The following is a 6910-nucleotide window of genomic DNA, read 5'->3' as shown; positions in this document are numbered from 1 at the left end:
ACCTAATTAAAATTAATAAAACATGGTTATTCAAGTCTCTAATTGTCTTTTTGCATTATTGGTATTTGTTAATCCAATGTTAATAATTATTACATTGTATCTCTATTTTAAAGGAAAATATATTAATTATTATGAACCCAATAAACACAATTGTATCCCTTTCAATTACAAATACCAATAAATACAATTTCATCTTTCCAAAGACATTATTGGTATTTTGTTTTATTTATAATGATGAAGATATATAATATCTGTTATATATGTGTAATTTTTTCAGATGTATGATCAAGTATGATCATTTTGAATTATAGAGCCTGAGTGAGTACTATAATAGAAAATATTCAAAATGGTAGATGAAGAATTACATTTTAAAACTATTTTGAGGAGGAAGAATGCTGCAAAAGCCAGAATTTATAGAAAGAGTGTTATTGATGACAAGAAATCTAAGAGGTTGAAAACTACTCTAAAAGAAAACTGTACATTTGATAAAAGACGCGGCAATGACTCAACAGATTTGAGGATACCACTATCAGAACTTTCGCCAAACATACTAAATGACGGTCGTGGTATAGCCAACGTTGAAGTAAGTCGTCAACTTCATTCGTCCTTAAAGACTAAGCCAAGTACCAATAATAATATCATATCAAAAAGGATATCAAGCAGAAACATTACCAAATTAGGAGTTAACTTATCTAAGAGGTTTGACAATACATTTGCTGCAACAACATCAAACCAAGATCCAATACCAGAATTGCAACTCAATGAGCTTTTTGCATCTGATAGTGGAGACGATAATATGAATGATGAATCTGACGGTATATTCTTAATTATTTTTCATTTGAGTTAATTTGTTTATGATATGTCATAGAATATTACAATATTCTTAACACAATAAATGTTATGTCAAAAGGTTACAGTTCAGCAACAAATTCAAGTTTTGATGAAGATGAAATGTCTAATGGAACAGATGCTATGGAAACTTTTGAAATTACATCAGGTATTTTAAAATGATTTACTATAAATAATATTTTATTATTATGAAATACAACTCATTTAACATATGAATTAAATACTATTGATGATCAGGAGGGTATTATGATATAGGGGATCCTGTCATTGAATGTCAATATTGTGGTGCAAATATGTGGTATTCGGAAAGGAAAAACAAATGTCGTCATGCGTCCAATCCTAAATTTTCCATGTGTTGTGGATCAGGAAAAGTTCAGTTACCTTTGTTAAAACCCGCTCCTAAAGTTCTACAACATTTGTTGTTTGACATCGAATCATGTGAATCAAAAAATTTCCAACAACAAATTCGAATGTACAACGTTATGTTTGCATTTACATCTCCCGGTGCGAAAGTGGACAATCGATTTAACAACGGTAGATGCCCTCCCAATTTTCGTATCCAAGGTCAATCATGTCACCGAATAGGAAGCATGTTACCGATGCCAGGTCAAAATCCACGATTTGCACAACTATATGTTTATGACACTGAGAATGAAATTGAAAACAGAATGCATGGATTCAGGTTAGATATCTATTATTTTCCAAACTTTAAATTTATTTATTTAAGAAACTTGCAATAAACTGTTTCAACTCTTTTCATTATAGGTCAAAAAGTGGAGTTGATGTTAATATTGTGAGAAAACTATCTGAAATGTTATATGAACATAATGTTCATGCACAATCATTTCGCATGGCAAGGGACAGACTTTGTGAAGAAGGTGTTTCTGATTTAAAACTTCGTTTAATATCTGAACGAAGAAATGATGGAAGGATATATAATCAACCAACTGTATCCGAAGTAGCTGCTTTAATTGTTGGAGATGTCGACACTGCAGAAAAAAGAGACATTATAGTGCAAAAACAATGTGGCGAACTTCAAAGGATAGATGAGTATCATACCAGTTATTTAGGATATCAGTACCCATTATTATTTCCATATGGTGAGGATGGATATAGACCTAATGTGAGGCACCGTGATAAAGGGACAAATATTCGCCACTTCACAGACATAACACAGTCAGAACAGAACAATAAAGATATTCCTTGGGAAGAAGCAACAAAGCGAAATCGACTTACAATAAGAGAGTGGTTGGCCTTTAGAATTCAATCAAGATCTAATTAAGCACAAACATTGTTGCGATCAAGGAGACTTTATCAACAATTTTTGGTAGATGGTTTTACAATGATGGAATCAGAAAGACTTAGGTGGCTTCGAAAGAATCAGTCAAAACTGAGGGTTGGCAAGTATCACAATTTGAATGAATATAATTCAAATGGAGAAACGCACGGGTCAAACACAGGTAAGAGGGTTGTGCTACCTTCTTCGTACGTTGGTAGTCGTAGATATATGGATCAACTATACTTTGACGGAATGGCAATATGCAGCTATGTCGAATTTCCAGATCTTTTCATTACATTCACATGTAACCCCAACTGGCCTGAAATTCAGCGTTTGCTTGGTTCTGTTCATCTAAAAGCATCAGATCGTCCTGACATCATTTCAAGAGTCTTTAAAATAAATTTGATGAGCTTTTATCTGATCTCACAAAGAAAAGTCAATTGGGGAAAGTTCTTGCATGTGAGTAACTTATTCTATATTCAATTAATCGTATTGTTATTTTCAAATTTATCATTCGTGTGCTGACTATTGTATATATTTTATATATTTATTTTTATAGATATGTATACAATTGAGTTTCAAAAGAGAGGATTACCACATGCTCACATCTTAATTTTCCTCCATCCATCTAACAAATATCCAACTCCAAGTGATATTGATCGCATTATTTTAGCTGAAATACCTGACCAAGATACCAATGAAGAGTTGTATAATTTGGTTAAAACTCACATGATTCATGGCCCGTGTGGATTTGCAAATCGATCTTCACCGTGCATGAAAGATGGAAAATTTTCTAAATATTTTCCAAAACAGTTTCAGCCCGAAACAATTGTTGATCAAGATGGGTTTCCGGTATATAGAAGAAGGGACAATGGACATACAGTTCTTAAGAATGGAATTCAAGTCGATAACCGGAATGTTGTTCCATACAATGCAAAGTTGTTGACAAAGTACCAAGCTCACATAACACATGGAATGGTGCAATCAAAGTACATCGATTAAGTACTTATTCAAGTACATCAACAAAGGTTACGACAGAATCACCGCTGCCATTGTACCGAATGATGATGGAACTTCCAACCAGCCGCAGAATATTGATGAGATCAAACAGTATATTGATTGTAGGTACGTTTCTAATATATCACTTGAAATATGATGTCATGCAATTTATCTATTTCAACTAAAAGTGTGCAATTTTTCTTTACATGCATGGTGTAGAAAATTTTATATGTACACTGTTTTGACTATATGTGTTATAATAAAATTTATATATTCTGTCTATAATAATCATTCTATTAATTTTAAATCCATTGTCTTTCATTATATTATTTGTAGGTACGTTTCTCCGAGTGAAGCATCTTGGAGGATATTCTCCTTTCCAATCCATGGTAGAAAACCAGCTGTTGAGAGACTGTACTTTCATTGTGAAGGTCAAAATTCGGTATATTACACTGATTTTGATCGTATCAATACAGTTCTGGAAAAACCAAGTGTAACTGAATCGATGTTTACATCATGGTTCGAAGCAAATTGCAAGTATCCTGAAGCACAAAATTTAACTTACAGCAAATTTGTTTCAAAATTTGTTTATGTTAAGAAAAAAAGAGAATGGAAACCCCGTCAAAAAGGTTACACAATTTGTAGGCTTATATGGGTTCCTCCAACAACTGGCGAATTGTACTATCTTAGATTGATGCTCACACATGTCAAAGGCCCCCGCAGTTATAATGATATAAAAATAGTGAATAACGTTATATATGATACTTTCCGGGATGCCTGTTTTGCTATGGGTTTTATCGGCGATGATAGAGAATTCATTGCAGCTATTAAAGAGGCAAATCATTGAGGTTCAGGTCAATATTTGAGATTACTATTTGTTCACATGTTATTATCAGTCAGCATTAACAGGCCAAGACATGTATGGAGTAAAACATGTCATCTCTTAGCTGATGGAATACTATATGCTCAACAGCGAATTGCAAACAATAGAGGTATTATTTTTCCTATATTGTGAATTTTTATTATATTTATTTGTTTGATTCTTAAAAGTAAATTTATTTTATAGTTTACACTTATAATTACTATTGTATAAAGGTTTGAGGTTGTCGGATGAAGAGATAATGAATTTAACATTAATTGAGATTGAACGAAATCTTCAAAGGAAGAGCCGAAGTCTAAAGGAATTTGCTGGAATGCCTTATCCAAGTGGATATGTGGTTGAGAAGTTGGGAAATAAGCTCATATACGAAGAGCGGAGTTACAATCCAGCCGAACAATTGCAAGAATACAATAATTTGTTCTTAAATCTTACAGGTAAATATGTTAAATGTTTGTAAGTTTTGTCATAATTTTATAAAGTTAACTTTTAAAGTATGATTTTATCTTACAATTTTTTTTAATGTATAATTAATTTATTCACTGCATGTTTGCTATGTATTTTTTAAAAATTAGATGAGCAAAGAGGTGTATTCAAGCGAATAATGGAAGCAGTAAACAATCAACAAGGAGGCGTATTTTTTTTGTATGGATACGGTGGCACAGGGAAAATCTACATGTGGAGAACTCTAGCTTCCTACATAAGATCAAAGAAACAAATTTATTTAACTGTTGCTTCATCGGGCATAGCTTCACTGCTACTTCTAGGAGGTCGAACGGCTCATTCAATGTTCAAGATTCCAATACCTACAATGGAGTCTTCTACATGTAATATCGACAAAGGTAGTGATCGTGCAGAGCTACTAAAAATGGCAAAGTTGATAATTTGGGATGAAGCTCCAATGGCACACAGATTTTGTTTTGAAGCGTTTGATAAAACCCTTAAAGACATAATGGGGCGTTCCAATTGTTCTGACAAATTATTCGGAGGGAAAGTAATTGTATTTGGTGGAGATTTTTGGCAAATATTACCGGTTGTACCAAGGGGCAGCCGTTCAGATATAATACATTCTACAATAAATTCATCATACATCTGGGATCATTGTGTTGTGCTGAAGCTTACAAAGAACATGCGACTCCAACAAGCCGGCAATACTTACATCTAAATTAGAATTGTTTTCTAATTAGATATTAAAAGTTGGCGATGGGAAATTGGAAGAACCTAACGATGGTTACACGGATATACCTATTCCAAATGATTTCTTAATTTCTAACTATGATGATCCACTAGAAGCCATTGTTAGTGAAACATATCCGAATTTTCTTAACAATTACAAGAATCCAGAATTTTTGCAATCAAGAGCTATATTGGCAGGAACAATTGAAACGGTTGACATCATAAATCAATACGTTTTGGGATTCATACCAGGTATGCGTTATCCATTGTAAACATATTTATAGATACATTCATATATTTATATGTACTAACATAGATTTATAATAATAAAATTTCAAAATTTTTCCCAAAGGTGAAGAAAAGGAATATTTAAGTTCAGATTCTGTAGACACTTTTGACGGTGAAGGAAATGAAGCTTTTGATGTTTTGACCCCGGAATTTTTGAATACACTTACAACTTCCGCTCTACCTAACCACAAGATTAAATTGAAGATTGGGACCCCTATTATGTTGCTTCGAAACATTGATCAACCTGAAGGTCTCTGCAATGGAACAAGGCTTATAGTTACAAGATTGGCAAACCACGTTATCGAGGCAAAGATTATATCTGGAAAGAATATTGGAGGGGTTATCTATATTCCAAGAATGGATATGACTCCAACACAATCTCCGTGGCCATTCAAAATGACTAGAAGGCAATTTCCCATAACTATATGTTATGCTATAACAATTAACAAATCTCAAGGTCAGTCATTGGATTATGTTGGATTGTATTTGCCTAGAAGTGTATTTAGTCATGGTCAACTATATGTTGCAATATCAAGGGTCAAAATCAAAAAAGGGCTTAAGATATTAATCCATGACAAGGATAACCATCCATTGAATTCTACAACAAATGTCGTGTTCAAAGAAGTTTTTGAAAACTTATAGAACGTAAGTTTTTCATTAGTTATATTATATCAACAAACGTCGTTGTTTATTATTAGAATTTTATTGAATGAGTTGTATAAAATATACATTATGTTTTAACATTTGTTTATATGGATGTAATTGTTTTTTACAGGGTAATGAATCATCACTTCCTAAAAGGTTGCGGGCAGGTTTTGTATAAATCCAGTTTTTTAAGGACCAAAGAATTGTACGAAGTTAAATCATTTTTGTTGTTGGACTTATTTCTCACAATTTTAACTAAAATTGTGAACCTTTTGTTTCAATACCTTTTGTTGCATTAAACCTTACTCTATCAATTGCAATTAATTTCAACATTTGGTAGTATTCATTACTATATTTTAAAACAAATGAGGTTCTGGTATTTCTTTTACATGGTTTATGTATTTTGGTTGAATAATCATTTATTATGAAGGTTAATATTTGCGCTTTTATACCTCAAATTAGTAATAGATTGGAAAATTTCATCCATTCCTAAATAAATATATTTTTATTTCTTATGTCCAAAATCTCAATGATAAATGGAATGTTTATTCATAACATTAACAATGGAATATTTATTATATATCAATATACCAATAAATTGTAAAAATATTTTTGTATTATATTTTTTGATTATTTCCTTAATATAGTATACAAAAAAATTAAGCAAATTATATTACTATAAATTAATAATGTTTTACTTTATTATGTCCCAAACTGGAAAAAGTTATTTGTGGAAATTTTTTGAACCCATTTATTGATCATTTAACATCCATTACATTAAAAAAAACTCTTATGCA

At 31.8% G+C, this 6910-nt stretch overlaps 1 pseudogene; it reads left to right on the top strand.

Moving 5' to 3' along the window:
• The first annotated feature begins 346 nt into the window (after nucleotides 1–346).
• LOC127103204 (uncharacterized) lies at nucleotides 347–6110 on the top strand (annotated as a pseudogene).
• The last annotated feature ends 800 nt before the right edge of the window (nucleotides 6111–6910 follow it).

Source organism: Lathyrus oleraceus, chromosome 7, assembly GCF_024323335.1.
Source record: "Lathyrus oleraceus cultivar Zhongwan6 chromosome 7, CAAS_Psat_ZW6_1.0, whole genome shotgun sequence".
NCBI classification, from domain to species: Eukaryota; Viridiplantae; Streptophyta; class Magnoliopsida; order Fabales; family Fabaceae; genus Lathyrus; species Lathyrus oleraceus.
This window is presented reverse-complemented; position numbering and strand designations above follow the sequence as displayed.